The sequence below is a fragment of the Sminthopsis crassicaudata genome, chromosome 2 (genome assembly GCF_048593235.1).
Source record: "Sminthopsis crassicaudata isolate SCR6 chromosome 2, ASM4859323v1, whole genome shotgun sequence".
NCBI classification, from domain to species: Eukaryota; Metazoa; Chordata; class Mammalia; order Dasyuromorphia; family Dasyuridae; genus Sminthopsis; species Sminthopsis crassicaudata.
The window spans coordinates 280,263,352-280,286,176 of NC_133618.1; positions in this window are offsets into that span (position 1 = coordinate 280,263,352).

Genomic DNA, 22,825 nt, shown 5'->3' on the forward strand with positions numbered 1-22,825 from the left:
GATAATAGGAAGAATCAACATTTTCCCAGGCTTGTCTAAACAAATACAATAAACAGGAGTGTACGTGATGGGGGTTGAGGTCCCTTTAAGATTCCTTTCTGATTTCCAACCCCCCAATGGCTGAAGAAGCTAGGATCTTTGATTCACAAATCCTGGTCAAAAAGCACTCTTTTGAATTCCATTGAACTTAGGCTTTCCCAGCCCCCACCGGATCTGAGATAATTTGGGCTTTCCTAGTCCCCCACTATCTGCTCAAGTTTCCCCAACCCCCACAAACAGCTTCTTCCTTATTTAAAAACCCATTGATTTCTATTAAAATCTAACCCTGGCCGAAACCAGCCAGGAGCCTGGGACTCCACCCACTTTCAAGATTATAAAAAGGGGAACCCTGGAAGTCCACTCTTGGCAGGAGCCTAAACATGGCATTCTTACGTCAGCCATGCCAACGGTTCCTGTCTGCCTGGCAATCAACTCTGGCCCTGGCGTCTTTCTACCCTTTACTTCTTTACTTTACCCTTACTTCTAAACCCCTACAATAAACTTTTTTTTATCAATCTAGGTTTTTGGGCCTGTAAATTCCTTTACAGGGGACTCTACACCATCATTAGACTATCCTTGCGCTGAACCAAAAGGGGTTCCCCCTTTCCTAATTCTTATCATACTCATTGGCCTAAAATTAGAATTCCTTTTCCTAACTGATTTGATCTTGGCCTAGGTAAATCTTTGAGATCTCCCATACTGATTGGTTTCTTGATAAAGTAGAAAAGGGGAGAAATTTTGACCCTAATATAATACTTAGTTATGTGTGGACTTAACTGAGTGAAGACATTCTTATGGGAATATAGCCTTAAACTATATCTTAATTGTGGCTTGAAACTTTATAATAACAAATAAAGCTATAACTAAAGAGTTGCAGGTGTTTATCTCCTCCTGTTTCCTACCACCTCTGAATTAGCATTTAAGTACCTCTTTTAAAAAGGCTATTTATTCTTTTATTTCTGGGTTAGATTTCCTCCATTACAATGTAAGCCTGATTTCCCCCAAATAATGGGAGAAAAGGTCAGGGGTGGGGGGAGGCTAAGAACTTCTGAATTTAGGATATTTAATCTTCTGTTTTGCAGTTTTTATTTTGCACTCCTTTTGCTGACAAATACCTTGTCAGATGGAAGATGCCCTTTCTTGTGAAATCGTAATAAATTCTTTTTTACTTTTTCTTATTCTAAAAGTCTCTGATTGTTTTTGTGGTTGATACTGTCCTATATAGTTATTAAATATAAGAAGGAATTATTCATTTGTTGCAAAACTATAGAGCGGTGGTCCTCAAACTTTTTAAATAGGGGGCCAGTTCACTGTCCCTCAGACTGTTGGAGGGCTGGACTATAGTAAAAACAAAAACTCACACTCTGCTTCCGCCCCTCAGCCCATTTGCCAAAACCCGGTGGGTCACATAAACATCCTCAGTGGCCTGTATCTGGCCTGCAGGCCTTAGTTTGAGAACCCCTGCTATAGAGATTCAGGAATATGATGGAGCTAATTCTCATACATAACTGAGAATCTATAATTCTCCAAAGCCTTTTCTTTCCCTCTCCTCCTAGGAAATTCTTTTTCTGTGTATCTTTCCCTAAAGTCTCTAGAATCTACCAAAGTCCTTTATGGCAGATAGTTGACACGATCAAGAGATATGTCTTCCCCTGAGTATTTAGCAGTTTGTAAAAGGACCTTAAGGTTTGGATGGAAACTGGTTTATGAATATAAAGACAATCATAGAAGGAGGGAACACTGACACCCTCCTGGTGGAGGAGGAAGCAGGGAAAGCTTCATGAAGAAAGTGCTTGAGCTGAGCCTTTAAAAAATAGGTGCCTAGATAGACTACTGAAGTGGGACTCTTTAGGATGTTAGTATTATTCTTGTAGAAAGGGGGTACATTCCATTGCCCTAAGAGTGTCAGAATTTCACATTTGTTAGTGGAGTGTTTTGTTTTCCTTCTACATGGGTGGACTTGAAATCTTTCCTAATTAATAATAATGGCTAGCATTTTTGTGATGCCTATTATGTGCCTGACACTGGGTTAAGTGCTTTAAAAACATTTTCTCATTTTTGGATTCCCAGAAGAACTAGGAGATGACCCTGTTATCTCTATTTTATAGATGAGGAAACTGAGACAGGCAGAAGTACAGGGACTTGTGTGAGGCTGAATTTGAACTAGTTTTCCTAAGTCCAGGTCCCCAACTGTGCCTTGTGTCCCTCCCCCCCCCCCCACTTCAATGGTTTATATTTAGTAAACTTTTGTTTTTGACTAGGTAAAAGGCCATGCTTTGCCTTATTTCTTACTTAGCCTTAATCACTGAATGCCTGTTGCCTCAGTCAAACTGAGACCTGGGAAAGTTTTCAGTTTAAAAAGACCAAAATTTCCCACTGTATTTGGGACCATCTTAAGTTATTTTGATCTGTATTTTATCAATAGATCCAGATGACTGAAGGAAAAAGTAAGGCTGATGACTTTGCACAGCCTACCATCATTTAAATTCAATTCACTTACAAGTCATGGCATCACCTCTCTGATGTCTTCAAGGATGAAAGCCAAACAACAGACTGTATTCTAGGTATATTAGCTTGGACAAAGAAAAAAAGTGGGAAGAATGTTAAATTTGGGTAATAGCTGAAAGTATAGTGTGAACAGAAGGTAAAGTTCAAGAAGAGAAATAGTTTTAAATCAATCTTGAAGATACATGGAAACCAGGCTGTAGTGGACTAAGGGATTTGTAACTTTATATTATAGTCAATGGGAAACCACTGAAGGTTTTTTAGTAGAGAATTAAAATTATAAGACTTGTGCTTTAGAGAAGACTAATTTTTCAGTGGTGTAGAGGATGAATGGAGAGCTGAAGGACCAGAAACAGGGAAGCCCATCATTCTATGAGAAAGTTGAAGAGGACTTGAACTAAGATATGTGGGCAGTATACATAGAAGAGATGTCATGGAGCTATGATCAGCTTAACTTGGTATCTAATCAAATACAGAAGAGAGCAGGGGAGAAGAAGGAACCATGGATAATGACATTACAAACCTGGCTCAATCTTATTGAACTATAATCCTTCAAACAAAAAAGAAGAGAAACATGCAGAGAGAGACAGCAGACCGAAACACAGACGGACAGAGAGAGAGGAAAGAAAAAGAGAGAGACACACAGACACATACACATTGAAAGGGGAAGGGGGAAACATTAGAGTGACTGATAGTTATCAACATTCATATCCCTTGAAACCAAAAGGAATTTTAGCACTCTCTATTTAGCAGTATACACTTTACTTTTCTTTGGTATTTCCAAAATTCCCTAAACTCTATTCTCCATAGAGTGATGATTTTAAGAGATTCCAGTTCCCTTATTCTTCTCTGATGTAAAGCCATTCTGTCCCTAACATTTTCAGGCCATCCTATGATTGGGCTATGATGGAATAGGGATAATTTCTTATTTTATTTTTTCCCCCAGTTACATGTAAAACAAATTTAAACATTTGTTTTTAAAGCTTTGAGTTCTAATTTACCTCCTTTCTTCCTTCCCCACTCCCACCTCTCTCAACAGAGCTAATTTTTTGGAAGAAGTTATATTTTTTTGATACAATTAAGGATGGGGAACTATACTGATGAGATTCAGGGTTCCTGGTGGTCAGGGAGTTAAATGATGAGGTTAGTGATAGGTTTGGGGTTCAGGGAACCAAATGAAGAGGTTTGTAAATCCCCCTAGGATTTGGCACATGGCAGGGAGTTGTGGGAACCCCCTTCTGGAGGCACAGAGGTCCTTCACAAAGGAATTTACGAACTCAAAAAGCTAGAATGATAAAAGAAGTTTATTATTGGCATGGAGAAGTCAGCCTTTGCTGTTCTTGAATAGAAAAAATGAATTTCTTAGTAGCAAGGTAAAGTTTCTAGTGGAAGAGTCCTGGCAGAGAGATACAGAATTTCTAGCAGAGAAATCCCGACAGAGAGATATAAAGTCTTGTTAGGGAAATAGGTGAGGAAGATAAAGAGAGGGTAATGCTGAAAGAGATTATCATTTCAGTGTGCAGAGGTTTCTGTTATGCCAGGGAAAGAGATTCCTTGGTATGTTAGGTCCTTTGCAAGTACTGAGCCCCCAGTTGGCTCATTTTATCTACAAGCTAAGGTTTGGAGGCTTGTCAGTGCAGTGTGATCTGGAATTAGAATAGAGATTCTTAGAATTGAATGAGTGTCTTTGGGATGATCTTTAATTCAATGGGAAGCTTAATCAATAGTGAGTGTTATCAATGGGGGTGGTGTCCCTCTCTCAGGATAACAGAATGAAGTTGTTTATCTTGTTTCCCTCAGGTGGGGTCCTTTACAGAGGCAGGGTTCAAGGAGAATCTCTCCTTCAAGGAGCTTCCCAAGTGCTTCTCCTCATGGCTTACCCAGAAGGCAGAGAGAGAAAGAGAAAGAGTTTTGGGGCTCCCCTCATCAATACTACCTGTTTTTTGGTATCCTTCACACATAACTAAATTCATTAAATCAGTATCCAAAAAAATTTCATAGTCATATAAACTTGGAAATTTATTTATTCTTTGAAATTCTGGACCTGAATCCTTCATGGGATAAATAATTTTCATACTTGCAGTTTATGCTAGTGATACCCTTAAAAAAAGAGGGGGGGGGACAGGTTTAGATGCTAGACAGACAAGATAGAAGAATAATGCTTTGCATGTGTTCAGAAATAGCTGATCTAAAACTGATGAGATGTGAGAATGAGGGTAAGAGATCCCCTTGGCCAGTGGCAGGTTTTGTGAAAGAATTTACAAACCCCAATAAAAAAGGGCATAAGGTTTGCAGCAAAGAATGGATTTATTTATGATAAGAAGAAAGCTTTCTTAGTGGGCAAACTCCTGTCAAGGATTAGAAAAGATGGGTTTACACTGAAAAGAAAATATCATCAGTGGGCAAACTCCTGTTAGGACTTCTACAAAGATAGGTTGACAAACCCTTGGTTATATCAGGTCAGTCTTAGTCTGGAGTTGGGGAGCAATTTGAGCCATTCAATAGAGGATGTTGACTATGTCCCAGGCCCAGATTTCCAATTGAATGAGATTACTTATCTTGGGAAGAGTGTATCCTTCCCAGGGTTTGAGAGTCAGGAGCACTCTTCCCCTCAAAGTGGACACAGTTTACATCAGGGCCTTTCCAACACTTTCCCCCAAAAGATCTCAGTTTATATCAAAGCTAATAATATACAATTTTGAGATTGGCAGAATAATAAAATATTATACTGAAAAAAAAAGTCTGTTGGGCTATACAAAGTAAATTATCACTTTCCAGTAATTAGTACAATGCCAGATACATTATTATTCTGCCAGTCTCAAAACTGTATATATTATTTATTACCCTAAAATCTTTAAGGTAGAGCAAACTCTAGATCTTTGATAGCTGGGCAATCCTTGATAGCAAGGAGTAGCAGTAGTGCTAGTGAGACACAGCTTGAATTTCATAGCCCAAGTTACTCCTTGAGGTAAGCAGGACAGAGACCTTTACCTTTCTTTAAGTGGACTTTTTTTTACAGCCCTGCTCCAAATAGAAGCCTGAATGAAATTCTTAGCTAAATATTTTTCATTGACAAAACCTTTCTAAAACCATGGTTACTTTATCCAATAAGAAATCAAAGTTATATTGTCAACTTTGAGATTTATTTCTCCTTTAAAAGAACCTATTTTAATTGTAAATCTTCCCCCACTCCAAATTCCATTTTTAGGAATTTGGCCTACCTTATGGCATCTTGGGTTTTCTAGGAAATTGCCACATGTTATTTTATCTTATTCCTTGTTATAGCTAAGTCTTTTTGGAATACTAAACTTCTTTTTAGGATTAGCCCACCAGTCAATGGTGTAATCCTCTGCTAAAACTTCTTTAGGCCCACCTTATGACATCTCAGGTTCTCTAGGAGCTTGCCATGTCAAGGTGTCTTTCCTCTTAATGATGTCTTCCTTCTTAATGGCATCTTCCACCATGTTTAATTGTGAATTCCATTAGGAAACTTAGCTCTCCTCTTTCCTCTTGTTTATTGCTAAAATTTCATAAAAATTTACCCTGCAAATAGAGTAATAAATCTTTTACTTTTGACTTGATGATGAAGGTCTAAGTCTACAAATTCTTTTGAGACAATCTATAATACCAGCCTGTAATTCCAACATGCCCCCAAACCCTCTTTCCCTAAAATTTGTTGCCAATGCCATTAATACTACTCAGTAGCTATAAAATCTATCATAACGATTTCAAATTCCTAGGTTGAAGAAACTTGAGAAGTAATGTAATATCTGTATTAAGCAGATACTTAATAAGCTACAAAAAGAGACAATTATACAAACAAAGAGGGCTATTTTGGTTGTTCATTTGAAATTTTTTTCCCACAAAACTTATGGGGTTTATCACTGCAAAATGGGTGGCTATTATCCTCATTTTATAATTAGGGAAACTGAGGCAAAGGTAAAATGACTTAGGGTCACACAACTTTTAGGGGGCTGAGATTGGATTTGAATTCAGGTCTTTTTGATTCTAGGCCCAGAGCACTATAAACCATGTCATCTAGCTGTCTAGTTAAGTGAATATAAAAAATTGCTTTGAAGGGATTCATTATTTTAAAAATACAACTTGGAAAAATTGATTGGCAACAAAATTTAGGTAAAATGTAATGTTTGGTGTTATCACTAAATACTGTAAAGTTAAATAAGCATTTTTCAATTAACCATGGTAGGCTCCCAAAACAGAATTTCACATATACAATTAGATTAGGCATAACAAATTTTTTGGCTGGTTTTGCTCAACTGCTTTTGATATCTATGTTTGTGAGGAGATTTCCTTGGGGGTTTGTTTTGGTAAGTCTATTGTTTCAATAGTAAGTATAACCCTGACCCAAAATTCATAGGTTTAGCCAACTTGGAATCAGAGATTCTCCAAGAACTACCTGAATGCTCTATGCAAATATTTCCCAGTGTTTTGCATAACTTCACATGTGGTTTCTTAATTGTGGTTGAGGATAAGGGAGAGAGTCTAGAATTCAGAAATCTTAAAAACAAATGTAAAAAACAAGTTTTGAATATAACTGCAGGGAAAATATTAAATAAATAAAATTTTTTAAAAAGTGTTTCTCAATTATTCCTTCTTTGCTCAAGTCTAATCAGAGTTGAGATTGTGAGAACCTGTACTTGATTTGGCAGGAATTAAGACATCTAAACCCATGACTTACCAGAATGTTGCAATCACACCTCGTTAAGTATACTGGCAATATTTGAAGCAAAAGGATCAGTGGAGCTAATATGAGACATTCCTGGTACATGCTTGAAATATCACCAGGAATTATGTCACAGGATTTACTTCATATTAGCTGATATTTGAGTGAGAATCTTGGCTACCTTCCCCACTTAGGGGAAGTAGACAGCTTCAATAGCTTTCAAGTGTACATGGCATCAGTACTTAAACTGATTTCCAATATATCTGATAATTGTTTCTCAAAAAAAATAACAAGGAAACAATATTTTGTTTTGTCCTCTATAAATAAGGGGAAAGCAGAATATTTTGAAAGTGGCAGTAAGTCACAGCAGATGTGACTCAGACTCTTCAGCCACTGACTAGACTAATATATGATACCCTAGAGGTAATAGGTGAACATATAGCCAATGTGGCACATAGCTGCTTATGAGCACTGGATGGCATGTTGTATCGTGGGAAGGAAAGCAAGCACATGATTAAATGCTCATAAAGTGGATCACATCTGAATTGAATTTTGTTTACTAATGTTGGGGTCCTTTTGCTAAGACTAAAGGAGCTTTGGAGAAGTGTTAGATGATAGTGCTGAAAGCAATTAAAATGACTAAAAACAGTTTTTATTTGGCAGTATTGATAGGAAAGATACATTTACTTAATTGGAGATATTCAAGAAAGCCTGAAGGAAAAATCAGAGTTGATACTGGGAGTGAGGCAATATTCATCTAACAGGACATCTTTCTAACCTTGGACAGTCTGTTGAATTCTGTCTTCTTCTATCCCAACCCCTTTTAAACTCTGAGTCCAGGACTGCTATTTTCATACTAAGACAGCCCATCAATTCCACATAATTGGGCCAGGACAGAGGGTAATAAGATCATAGAGAGAGAAAGAACTTGTTTCAAAGGCCATTTGATCTTTTTATTTTTCTTACAAATTAGGAAACCAAGACCCAAGATTAAATAAATTGCCAAGGTAACACAGGTAAAAGTCAGGTCCTCTGTTTCTAGGGCCAGTGGTCTTTTTACTTTTTTCCAGATTTATGCACTCAAAGTGGAGGAAGAGGGAATAATAGGGAAGGGGTAAAACCAGGGATGTAAGTGGCTAAAGGAGAGAATCTACAAAGGTCTATGGAAAAGTTATTTTTAGGATATTGTCCAAGATTATGCGAAGTTCTCCCTGGAACTTTTGAGTTTCACATCACTTCATGCTCAGCATGTGGGCAATTGAAGTATTTTATTGGGAGGAGTGGGATCTCTTTTAAGCAGTTCTGATTATTTTCCTCTAATCTTAAGGCCATCAACAGGGAAGCTGCCAGTTAGCTGGGGAATTGGAACTTTTTGGCCTGAAAATTTCAGGCGTAGAAGATTCCGATATGGTGAGTTTGAGAAAAGGAGGAAGGCAAGAGGAAAAGAAGTGTGGTTAAAGAAAAGATACTTTGCTGAATTACAAAATCTGGGCTGTGATTTTTCTGGACTATAGTAACTGTATATGGTATATGTAAAACTTATTTTGTTTAAATGTCATGTGGTATGATAATTTACAGGGACCAAAAATTTTTGACTGAGGGGGAAAATGTGGTAAATTCTGGGATATTTTTCTTTTCCTCTCCTTATATTTGATTAATTGGGGAAAATAAACTATGTTTCTATGAAGATAAGCTTAGGGTGAATGCAAGTGGAAATTAGGAGACAATGGGACGGGAGAATTGGTGTTTTGGATAAGAGCAATGACCCCTAAAAAAAAAAAAAAAAGGTTTTTGGAGAATTTTTGCCTACATTTGGTCCATCAGAGAAAGCACAAAAATATGACTCATTGTTTCCTTGCCTGAGAAACTAGTGGACTACTATTGATAAGGATGTTGTTCTGACAGTTGTGAGAATAGCATATGCTGTAAGTTAAAGAAAGACACTTTCTTATAGAAAAGATACTTTTAACCAGTTAGAAGTAAAATATAGGGACTTTTGGGGGTTGAGAGTTTTCTTGAGAGGCAGTAAATTATTCAATTCTGATTTGAGGCAGTAAATTATTCTAGAGATTTGTAGATATCTTTGGGATTAATGATTGTGCATTCAAGGATTTAAATTTTCCCTTTTGTTAATTTTTTTTGTGTGTTATCTTGCTTTTATGTTACTTTCCATTCTGAATATATCCATTTCTATTCCTCTACCAAGAGTGGTATTGTTCATAAAATGATCAAAAAGGAAGCAGAAGGATAAAAGTAGATGAGCAAAAGCAACCAAGTCATCCAGTTGATTGAAAATATATGTGATGTTCCAAAACTCTGCTAATGGGTGTGGAGAAGTATATAATTTCAACCTTACTCTGGGACCAAGCTTGGTTATCATAATTATACAATGCTCATTTTTTTTCTTTTTTTCCCCCCCCTGTTTACATTGCTATCATGTATATTGCTTTCTTTATTCTTCATCAGTTTAATATCTTACTATTTTCATTCAATGAAATACTTTTTTTTCTGTAATAATGTGAACTTCATGCTTGCAAATATCTTAAGAGGTACCATGTGTAGATTTTCTTAGGTTTCTTGGGTAGAGGCTTTCAGCCAAGAAATGAGAAGTTCTCTGAAGCATACCTTTGTGCCAGGAGATAGTGTGTAAAGGTAGAAATATTTGTGTCAGAAACTATTGGTGATCTCTAGAATAAATTTTCTATGCTAGAATATTAAAACAGAAAGCAATGTTTTTATGTGGAATAGCAGAGGTCAGAAGGGATAGATAGATCATAAAAGGCATGTAGTCGAGCTAAAGAGTGAGAAAGAATGAAAAAACCATTGGAATACTTATTAAAGTTCCATTAATAATAATTTTCCACCTACCAGCAGCCATGAGAGAAGCTTAGTCTCTCAATTTTAGCATAAATTGAAATGGTAAAGATAGTACAAGGGGGAACAGAAGAGGAAATTTTCCTCCCTTTGTACCTAGAAAGAATGTTTGTCTTCTACTCCCATTATGTTGAGGCATAGGACACCTGCTCATGTAGTTAATTACCCTTTTAAAATAAAGATACAGAAATCTTTAAAAATATTTAACATCTTTTAAAAATGTATGCCATTTTTGCAGAGGGAAAAACATACATAGAGATGAGATGGGACTGTTACCCTCCAAGTAGACCAGGGAGTTTTTAATGTGCCAGGCCACAGGGTGGGGCATAAAGATGTCCAGTTCCATCATGTACAATTGAAATCTGCTGGTGTCTTGGAGTCTTTTTTACAGTAGCCCTCAACCGCAGCCCAGCCTTGGATTCAGATCTAGGGTCTGTTAATTATACTAGAGACCTAAACTGCTCCCATATGTTATTAGTGCCTAATTCTAACAAAAACAAAAACATTATAGTCTTGTAGAAAATTAATTGTTATTTCTACTGAAGCAGCTGTACACTTGGCAACTCTAGCTGCTTTGATCAGTAGGAGTAGGATATTTGCTGTATTACAGTTCCCTAGCAGACCTGATACTGTCAGTTTGGGAAGCAATTGGCCATTTTATTTGGTACATTTAAGGGAACGTTTGTGAGAGACAGAGTGACAAAGTAGGTAGAGAGTTGGTTTTAAAGTTAGGGTGACTAAGGTTCAAAGTTTATTTCTGATACATACTAGCTTTAGGATCTTGTGCAAAACACTTAATTTCTCATATATATACATATCCATACAATTATTTTGCTGCACATTTTGAAATAATGTACAATTAACCTGTGAAGGAAATAAAAAATGCAAGCAGACAAAAAGAGGGATTGGAAATTCTATGTAGTGGTTCACACTCATTTCCTAGGGTTCTTTCGCGGGGTGTAACTAGTTCTATTCATTATTGAACAGATGGAACTGATTTGGTTCATCTCATTGTTCAAGAGAGTCACGTCCCTCATCAAGTCTTTCCAGGCCTTTCTGAAATCATCCTGCTGGTCATTTCTTACAGAACAATAATATTCTGTAACATTCACATACCATAATTTATTCAGCCATTCTCCAATTGATGGGCATCCATTTAATTTCCAGTTTCTGGCCACTACAAAGAGGGCTGCTACAAACATTTTTGCACATACAGGTCCCTTTCCTTTCTTTAAGATCTTTTTGGGATATAAGCCCAGTAGAAACACTACTGGATCAAAGAGTATGCACAGTTTGATAACTTTTTGAGCATAGTTTCTATTTGGTATTTTTTTGGCAAAGATAATGGAGTTGTTTTCCATTTCTTTCTCCAGCTTATTTTACAGGTAGGAAAATGAGGCAAGCAGGATGAAAAGACTTGCCCAGGACCACACAGCTAGCCAGTTCCTGAAGCCAGGTTTGAACTTAGGAAGATAAGTATTCCTAACTTTAGACCTGACTCCCTAAGCACTGTGTCATCTATTTGAATCCTGCTTATCTAATGGCCTTTAAAAAGTGACAAGAGAAAGATATCTTTGCTAAAGGAAGCATCAGGTCTTGGCATGTTATACTATATAATTCTTCCTAAGATATCTGAGTCATTCTTTACACCATACATGAAATCAGTTCAGGAATGCCAACCAGGGTCAGGTATTTATGTGGAGGGGGAAGAGGCATCCATTTATGTGGGTCCTATTTTTTTAGATTTTTATTCTTTAGGCAGATAGTTGATGGTAATTAGGCCTAAAACTGGGCTTTAGGGCATAAAATATTTTATTTATGAGGGAAAGTTTATAGAAAAGGGACAAAACAAGGAAGTGGTACCAGGTAGGAGAATTGAGAGTCTCCAGATCATAGAATAATAGAAAGAGAAATAATCTAGATTTTTTGGGAGGACTACAAAAAGTAATATGTTATCTCCTACCTTTAAAATAAATGTGATTTTAATTACTGGGAGTGATGGTACACACATGTAGTCATTCCCTGGTATAGGGAAATGAAAGTGGTGGATCACTTGAATTTGAGAGTGGTGAGGGCAATAAGGCTGAAGCCCCTAGAGTATCCAAACTAGCATCAGATTAAGTTGTCTAAAGTATAGTGAACTCATCCAAGTTGGAAATGGAGCAGGTCAAAATTTCTTTTTTTTTTTTCTCAAAATTTCAATGAATAATATTTAGCAGTTGGAAACAGACTCTGAATGACCCTTGTACTTAGCTTTTCATACTGAACTAGGGAAAAATCAGCAACAGCAAGAGGAACTTGCTGATTTTTCATCAAGTAAGATGAACTGATTTCTACGATAGCCAGTCACTGAAGTTAGAAAATTTCAGAGAAGCATCCTCTATCTTACTAATCATGTTTACAAGGCTTTAATTCTGTTTGCAACTGCATATCTCTGTAAATCAAGATTCTCAGTCTTCTTCTCAATTAAATCCCACGCCAAAAACAAACTGGAAGCTAAATGTGATAGGTTAAGATTCTCTTTTCAAAAGCTATTCCAAATACGATTGTGATAGAACATACTATTGGCTGAATGTTGAAATGATGAAAGGAAAGGTTTCAGAAAAACCTTGGAAGACTTGTATGAAGTGATATAAAGTAACAAAAACAAATAACCAAGAAGAACAATTTATACAGTATTAGCAATATTGTAATGATAATGACTTAGTAACTGATCAATGTAATGACTGACCACAATTCCAAAGTACTGATGATGAATCATACTAACCACCTCCAGATTGCTTCAGTGTATACTTTGAAACATATTTTCTTCTTTTTATTTTTCTTGGATTTTTTTTTTTTGAAACATGGCTAATGCAGAAATTTATTTTTTGTTTTTCTTGTCTTTTCAATGGATAGGGAAGAGAGAGTGAGAAGGAAGAAAATTTGGGACTGAAAATAAAAACAAATTTATATCAAGAATTGCAAAAATTAGTTCCTATGTTGAAAGTATTGATTAATAAAAAAATAGAATCATGGGTTTTACCAAATTTATTTGAATGTATTCCAATAAAAACCTAATACTATCCTACTCTCATGAATAGCTTTTATGTGGCATTTATATACAAAATAAAGTTTTCTTTATGAAAAATTAATCTTTTTTATTTCATTTCTTAAGAGGCAATTAGCATAATATATAGAAAGGGCATCAAAGGCCCGAATATTGGGTTCAAATGATGCCTCGGACACATATTGGTCTTGTGAACCTAGACTAGTTCTCAACTTCTCACTATTCTAGGCAATTGTGGAGAGAAAAGGAAAGGGACTGGGGAGAGAGAAAAGAACAAGCTCTTATATGGCATCAACTATTTACAAGGCTCTGTGTTAAAAGCTTTACAGATCTCTAATCCTCCCAACAACTCTGTGAGGTAGGTGTTGTTATTTTGCCTGTTTTTATAATTGAAGAAATTGCGGTAAATATCAATCAGTTAAGTGACTTTCCTAGACAGGTAGTAAACCAAAATTGCAGAGAAGTGTTGAGCTGCACTTTTTTTTTCTTTTTAAATTTCATTAAAAAATTTTTTTTTGAGATTTAAATTTTTTTCAATAGTATTTTATTTTCCCAAAAACATACAAAAATAGTTTTCAACATTTACCTCTGCAAAATCTTGTGTTCCAAATTTTTCTCTCTTCACTCTGTTTTCCTTCCCTTTCCCCAAGACAGTAAACAATCAGATATGGGTTAAATATATGAAATTCTTCCAAAACATATTTCCATATTTTTCATGTTACACAAGAAAAATTGGATCAAGAGGGGGAAAATCTATGAGAAGGAGAAAAAAAACCAAGCAAACAAACAACAACAAAAGGATGAAAATACTAAGCTTTGATCCACATAAAGTTTCCATAGTTCTTTCTCTGGAAGCAGGTGGCACTCTCCATCCCAAGTGTATTGGGATCTGCATTTTTTTTTAAACATTTTAAACATTCATTTAAATTTTTTTCTGAAAGTTTCAAATTTTAGCGTTCCAAAATTCTTCTTCCAAACCTATCCCCATTCATTGAGAAGGCAAGCAATGGAATACTCATTATACATGTAAAGTCATATAAAACATTTTCATATTAGTCATGTTTAAAAAAAAGGCAAGAAAAATAAAGAAGTTGAAAAAACAATATACTTCAGTTTGCACTCAAATTCATAGGTTTTCTCTCTCTGGAGATGGAGAGAAGTTTTCATTATTTGTCCTTTAAAATTGTCTTGGATCATTGTATTGATCAGGATAGCTAAGACTTTCAGTTGATCATAATTACAATATTGCTATTATTATATACTATGTTCTCTCAGTTCTGTATACTTTATTTTGTATCATTTCATTTTAGTTTTCCCAGGTTTTTTTGAATCCACTCTCCTTGTCATTTCTTGTGACACAATAGTACACACAATAATAGCCCATCACAGTCATACACCATATCTCTTATTCATTCATTCCCCAACTTAATGGTCATCCCCTCAATTTCTAATTCTTCGCCACCAGAAAAAGGAGCTACTATAAATATTTTTGTACATACAGATCCTTTTCACTTTTTTATGATCTCTTTATGATATAAGCCTAATAATGATATGGCAGGGGGAAGGGTATACACAGTTTTATAGGCCTTCATCCAAATTGTTCTACAGAATAGTTGGATCAGTTTGCAGCTCTACCAATAGTGCACTAGTTTATCTATATTTCTACATTTCTCTCCAGTATTTGTCATTTTCTTTTTTTGTTGTGCTAGTCAATCTGATAGGTATGAATTGACCCTTTAGAGTTGTTTTGATTATCATTTCTCCAGTTATTAATAATTTAGAACATTTTTTCATATAATTATTGAAAGATTTGTTTCTGAAATGACCCTTGTTGGTAAAGGGAGTTTCTTGTACCAATGAAATCACAAGTTCATTCTCTTCTCTATTTTGAATTTTTTATATGTATATACTTGATAAAGCCTAGAATTTAGTTTACTGTCATATCAAATAGGGGTTATGATAAGTGTTATAAAAACTAAAAGGGATCAAAAGAGATTTGGAGGCCTTGGCCTATAACAAGGGATTTTTTTAGAATAACAAAATTATTTCTATTGTTTTTTATATCACCAGAATTATTCCAAAAATTCATCTCATGCAAACAAATAATATTTTAAAAAACTTAATATTTTTTTTCTAAATAAATGCAAAGATAATTTTCAACATTCACCTTCGAAAAACTTTGTTTTCCAAAATTTTCTCACTCTTTTTTCCTGTCCTCCTCCCCAAGACAGCAAGCAGCAATATAATATAGGTTAAACATGTGTAATTCTAAACATATTTCCATATTTATTATGCTGCACATGAAAAATTAGACTGAGAAGGAAAAAAACCATGAGAAAGAAAACAAAACAAAAAAACCCAAGCAAACAACAATAAAAATAGTGAAAATACTATGTTTTTATCCACAATCAGACTCCATAATTTTCTCTGTAGATGTGAATGGCACTCTCTGTTACAAATCTATTGGGATTCTTGGATCACCTCATTGTTGAAAAGAGTCAAGTCCCTCACAATTGATCATCACTTAATCTTCTTGTTGCTGTGTACAATGTTCTTTTGATTCTGCTCACTTCACTTAGCCATCAGTTCATGTAAATCTTTCCAGCCTTTTGAAAATCAGCTTATTCATCATTTCTTATAGCACAATAATATTCCATTGCATTCAAATATCATGACTTATTCAGCCATTCCCCATCCACTCAAATCCCAATTCCTTGCCACTACAAAAAGGGCTACTACAAACATTTTTGCACATAGGGATCCTTTCCCCTTTTTTTATGATCTCTTTTGATCCTGCAAGGATCAAAGAGTATGCACAATTTTTTAGTTCTTTGAACATAGTTCCAAATTGTTCTCCAGAATGATTGGAGCATTTAGAAACATCCCCAGCAATTTATTAGTATTCCAGTTTTTCCACACCCCCTCCAATGTTTATCATTATCCTTTCCTATTATTTTAGCCAATTTGAGAGGTGTGAAGTGATACCTCAAAGTTGTCTTAATTTGCATTTCCCCAATCAATGATGATTTAGAATATTTTTAATATGCTTTCCTTCTGATCCGACTGAACTGGTTTTGTTTGTGCAAAAGCTTTTAAATTAATGTAATCAAAATTATCCATTTTTCATTTCATAATGTTCTCTAGTTCTTCTTTGTCTATAAATACTTCCCTTCCTTACAGATCTGAGAGGCAGACAATTCTAGCTCTCTTAATTTCTTATAGTATCACCCTTTTATGTCTAAATTATGGCAGCCATTTCGACCTTAGCTTGGTATAGAATGTGTTAGATTTTAGTCAATGCCTAATTTCTATCACACTGTTTTCCAGTTTTCCTAGCAATTTTTGTCAAATAGTGAATTTTTATCTCAGTAGCTGGAGCCTTTGGGTTTATCAACAAATAATATTTTTAAATAAAAACAAAACAAATCCAACCAACCAAATGAATTAGCATATCAAAAAGTCTGAAAATATTGTTCCACATATTCCCTGTAGAGATTCTATGGCTCTCTGCTCTTTACAAAGGACTAGATTGAGGGTATTTTCTATTTTTTTTTTTTTTTTGTTTTGTTTTTTGTTTTTTGTAAGGTTGCAGCATTCATTATTTGACTGTATGACAGGAGTTAAATGAATGCCCAGTACCCTGTTTTGGGATTCAGGAGAGCTGAAGCATGCATGGACGTTGTGAGTTAGTGTGCCATGTTGATTCCTTTACCTACAGCAGAACCAGTATAGTCTCTCTGCTCTGTAATTGGTTTGATCCTTCACTGATTATATTCCCTTAATCACATAGATCCAAGTAGCCTAGTTCTATTTATACACTTCACAATCAGATTAACTTTTACAAAGAAACATTTTATTCCAAGTGAATACAAGAACAAACATAAAATTTTTGTCTCCATCATCTTGATGGCTTAATTCCCTCTGTATCCCTTTAGACTCCAGGAAGGAGAGGGAGAGGAGTAGGGGGACGGGGAACACTAATCAATTTTAAAAATGCAACCAGTTATAGACACAACAGAGACTTCTCCCAACCATATGGCTAACCAATGCAAAGTGTCTACTCCTGCACCACTTTTTTTTTTTTTATCTCCTAGGAGCAAATCCCTGGAGTGGATGCCTCCATCTCAGGCATATGTCTAACCATAATTACAACTGTTTTCTTTTTACATTGTTGTAGTCATTGAGTATATTGAGTTTTTGGCTCTGCTTATTTATTTCTCTCTGTATATCAGATTGTGTAAATATTTCTAGGTAGAACAGGGATTCTTTTTTTTGGGTTGGGGGGGGGGGAGGAAAGGGCAGAGAGGGACAGCTACATGGTGCAGTGGATAGAGCACCAGCCCTGAAGTCAGGAGGACCAAGTTCAAATGTGGTCCCAAACACTTGACACCTTCTAGCTGTGTGACCCTGGGCAAGTCACTAAACCTCAGTTGCCTCAGCAAAATAAAATAAAAAAAGTTATTTTCCCAAATATATACAAAGGTAGTTTTCAACATTCACCTTTGCAAATTGTTGCAAATTGTTTTGCAAAATTTTCTCCTTCTCTCCCTCTCCCTTCCTCCTCCCCGAGACAACAAGCAATCTAATATGAGTTAAACATGTGCAATTCTTCTAAATATATTTCCATATTCATCATACTGTGTAAGAAAAATCAAATCAAAAGGAAAAATACATGAAAGAATAATAAACAAATAACAACAAAAAGGTGAAAATATTCTACTTTGATCCACATTGAGTTTCCATAGTTCTCTCTCTGCATGTAAATGGCTCTTTCCATCACAAGTCTGTTGGAATGGACAGGTGTCATTCTAAATGAAGCTAAAGTAGCTATCTTTTCCTTCCATTAATAGTCCTTATGAATCCCAATGATAAGAACAGAATTTTGAATTTGTGCATTTTACTTTGGTTTTGTATTTCTGCTATTTATCTGTCTCTGTTTTCTTTTACTAGTTTCAGTTTTTCTGGTATGGGTTTTCTCTTTAAACTGGTTATGTATTTAGCCATAACAAAGGGATTTTATTGCATCTTTAAAATGAGACAAATTTAACATTTTAATTTAAAATGGTAAAAATTCAAATGATAGTCTATAATTATTCTCAAGTTATTTCAGTTTTTAAAAAGTTACAGCTTTTTGGCAACTCAGTTAATTTTATTGAATATACCAAAATGAAAATAAGACAGTTCCATCTCTTTCTCATTTAGTTAAAATCAGGAAATTTTAAAAAAGTACAAAGAGAGAAAAGCCACAATGGTACCATGTGCTTATTGTCAAATGGTGACTGATAGGGAGATAAAAGACAGCTGCATGGTAGACCATTTCCACTTACATTGCCATTACCTCTATTTCTCTCTCTACCTATAGGCCCACAACATTTCTTCTTCTTCCCCTGAAAGCTACTAGGGAACACAATAAAGTTTGTTCACTCTAAATTTTTATATGCATATGTAATTCTGTCCCAGAATCCATTTAAAAGATTTTTCATCACTATGAAATAAGACAAATGGAAATAGTAAGAGAATACCTATACCTCCTCTGAAGCAGGGTGGGAAGGGCCCCTCCATCATGGATTTCTGGAAGCAGACTCACTAAACCTATATATCATGATGCATGATTTCAGGCCTGGGCCCTCATCAGCCAATCTCTTTCCCCTTCTCAATTACATAAGATTTTTAAAAACCAATGAAATTAAAGAAATTATTTGAAACTTTCATACAAAGCCTTTTAAAGTTTGATTTTATATCTTTCATGTACAAATACAGCAAATATCAGTGACATGACTGATAGTGGCAGAGTATGCTTGGAACAACATTCAATATGTTCAGCTAAATTTTGGTCTTGTTTGAACATGTACTATGCCACTTAATTGCTGTGCCATATTTTTAGAAGTGGATTTGCTGTGAATTTCATTTGTGATGATTTTGAGTTGAACTTTGCTTTCATGGAAAAAAATGGATGTCATAGAAAATTACAAGTATGATGAATTTAGAGATGCATAGGAAGATATAGAACTGTTGCAGAGAAAAGAATAGTCATGATAATGCACACAAAACAAAAAGAAACTTTCATCCTGTATAATTAAAATTATCAAGTTTGGTTCTTGAAAAGAGTTGAGAAAATATACCTTTCTCTCTTTATTTAGACAAGGTGGAGCTATGGATGAATAATACTAGATAAAATGTCAGAGTCACTCTATAGAGTAGTTTTACTGAACTAATTTAAAATTTTTTCTTTTAAAATCTGTTACAAGGAATGTCTAGTTGGGTACATATGAAGGTAATGATATATTCTTAAGTGAATGTGATGCAAAAACAAAAGCTATCAACAAATATAAGTATGGTGTAAACCCTGGCATCATTCTCATAACCCCATTTAGATTGGCAGATTGGGTTCCCAAAGAACACTTACTATTCTTCCCCATTGGAGGTCTAGAGGTAACCTTGAAGGATTGGAGATATTTTTCTTTTTTTAAAATTTCTTTTTAATTTTTTAAAATTTTATTTATTCATTTATTTATTTTATTAATTATAGTTTTTATTTACCAGATATATGCATGGGCAATTTTACAACATTGACAATTGCCAAACCTTTTGTTCTAATTTTTCCCCTCCTTCCCTCCCCCTCCCCAGATGGCAGGTTGACCAATACATGTTAAATATGTTAAAGTATAAATTAAATACAATATATGTATACATGTTCAAACAGTTGTTTTGCTGTACAAAAAGAATCGGATTTTGAAATAGTGTACAATTAGCCTGTGAAGGAAATCCAAAATGCAGGTGGGCAAAATTAGAGGGATTGGGAATTCTATGTAGTAGTTCATAATCAGGAGATATTTTTCTAAAACCATCTTTCACAATCCTCCATCTCATAGTTTCTTCATATAACCATCACCTAGTTACTATTTCTCCAAAATCAATTAAACAATTAATATTGACTAACTTTTACAAAAGGATGTTTACTGAAGGAGTATAGCAAGAATTAAAGAACAATAATGCCCAAACTAGGAGTCTAGTTCCCCCTTTCTGCACACAGCTAGAAGGATTTTATTCTTTCCTATTATCCCTTTACAACATCCCCACTTAATTCCCTTCTGCATGTGCCATAGCTAATGAAGAGTCAGCCTTGCTCAAGGAACTTGATATCTTGGGTTTTGTCCACTGCTAGATTGAATCAAACATGTTGCTCTTTAGAGTTGCCTTCCTACCAGATGTGGCCAATGCTACCACCCTGAGTTGCAGAGGGAAACTTTTATGGATTTTCAAATCTTTCAAAGAGGTCCACCTCTGATTCTCATTGACTCAGGAAATTTTTTTAAAAGCATAAGGAGAGAAAAGGCACAGTGTGTTCACTATTTTATGGTATCTGATGGGGAGATAAGGCAGCTGCATGGTAGACTATTCCCATTTATGTTTCCATTGCTTCTATTTCTCTCTCCACCCATAGGCTCACATTTCTTCTTCCTCCCTTGAAAGCTTCTAGGGAAGATAAAATGAGTTTGTCCGCTTTAAATTTTTGTATGCATATTTAATTCTGTCTCAGAATCCATTTAAAAGATTTTTTCATCACCATGAAGTAAGCCAAAGGGAAATAGTAGGAGGATACTCACACCTTCTTTGAAACAGGTATGGAAAGAGCCTCTCCTCATGGATTTCTAGAAGCAAGCTCACTAAACCTGCATATCACATGTATGCGATACATGATTCAAGGACTAGACTCTCATCAGTCAATCTCCACCCCCCCCTTTCCCAATTACATAAGATTAAAAAACTGAAATTAAAGAAGGAGGAATTGTACTTGAAATATTAAATAATTTTTTTTTTTTTTTTTTTTTTTTTTTTTTTTTGCTTCATGTCTCCCCTTGCCCCTAGGGATTCAAGTATTCCTGTAGGTGGGATACAGTTTGAAAAACTTTGCTGTATGAGTGCTTCTACACATAATGGATGTTGTTTAGCAACTCTTCCATTAGTCAGGCAGCTACTAAGGCAATTCTTTCAAACTTATTTCTTTTAAACCTATTTTTAAACGTACCAAACAGATCAAAACACATTTTGAACAGCAAAACAGCATACTTTTCTCCACAGTAGGTCCATTAAGTCTTCTGAAGCCCATATATAGTAGCGTTGACTGAAATCATCCTTTAAAAAAATATACTCTTGCACTGCCTGGAAGTAAGCCAAATAGTTATCAGTGGGGGAATATAAATGGCATTTCAGAGGATGTGATCATAGAACTCATGTGGCTTGACATTTTCACAGTACCATAGACAGTATTTTTGTAAGCAATGCCAAGTTAGGAATAATGCAGTTTGTGATCAGAACCTAAGAAAATAATGCTATAATTCAGTTAATCTTTAAAAAAAGAACAACCCTGTGATTTCTTTATGGAGCTCCTGATGAGGAAGCTCTTTATACCAATACAGGTGGGAACCCACTCTATAATTTATAATCTTAGAGAGTCATTTATAGTCCTATAGAGTCACCTATGGGGAAAGGGGCATTAAGTAGTGTGAAATTAAATGACTTGACCAAGGTCATACAGATAATAATAATAATAATTATGATGATAATTAGTATTTATGTAGTACTTTGGGACAGCTTGGCCTGGAGTCATTTTCCTGAGTTCAAATTCAACCCTAAACACTTACTAGTTCTGTGACTCTGAGCAAATCACTTAATCCTATCTGCCTTGCTTTCCTTAGATATAAAATGAGCTGGAAAAGGAAATGGCAAATCATTCCACTATCTTTGCCAAGGAAACCCTAATGTGGTCATGAAGAGTTGGACACAACTAAAAATGACTGAAGAACACCACATAGTGCTTTAAGGTTTGTAAATGATTTAATCATTTAGGTCATTTGGTCTTCACAACAATGTTATGGTATGTACCATTTTTTAAAACTGAGTCTTGTTGAGTTTTGCATGCTCGAATGCTCTCTCCACTGTATTGTCTAGCTGCCATTCATGTACATGTCAGAGGTTGGACTTGACTCAAGGTCCTTTGGATGCCAAGGCCAGCTCTGTATCTTCTGCTTTACATTGGTGTGATAATTCACATTGTATTTGGTCAATTGGAGGAAAGAGAAAGAATAAGTGTGATAGATGTAGAGGTGTGAGGGACCAAAGAGATTAGCTAGACCAATTAATTGCCCAAGTTCCACAGCTGATAAGTCAGAACAGAGATTTAAATTCAGGCTCCCTGATTTCACATTGAATAGTTGAAGAACAGATTAGGGTGCTAAAACAACCTGTTTAAATAAAATATGGAGACCTGATATGAGAGAGAAAAAAATACATGATTTTTGAGCAGTCAATATAATGCTATAGTGGAAAGATCATTGATCTGGGAGGAAGAATACTTAGGTTCTAATTCCATTTCTTCCATTATGATAGTATAACTTGGAGCAAATAGCTTCAGTTTCTATATCAGTGAGAGAGTAAAGAGTAGATGATATTGATGTCTCTTCTTTCTCTAGTATTAAATTATATATGTTATAGGTACATGTTCTGGGAGTAGCCAGTGGAAACCATTGATTTTGCCGCCCTCTTTTTAGTGATCTCTAAAGAACTGTTGGAGAAGATTCTGAGAAATGATTAGATATGGGGAAAGGGAACAGACAAGTCATTCAGAGTCTAGGTCTCAGTGGAAAGCACAATGTCCAAGTTTGGGGAAGGAA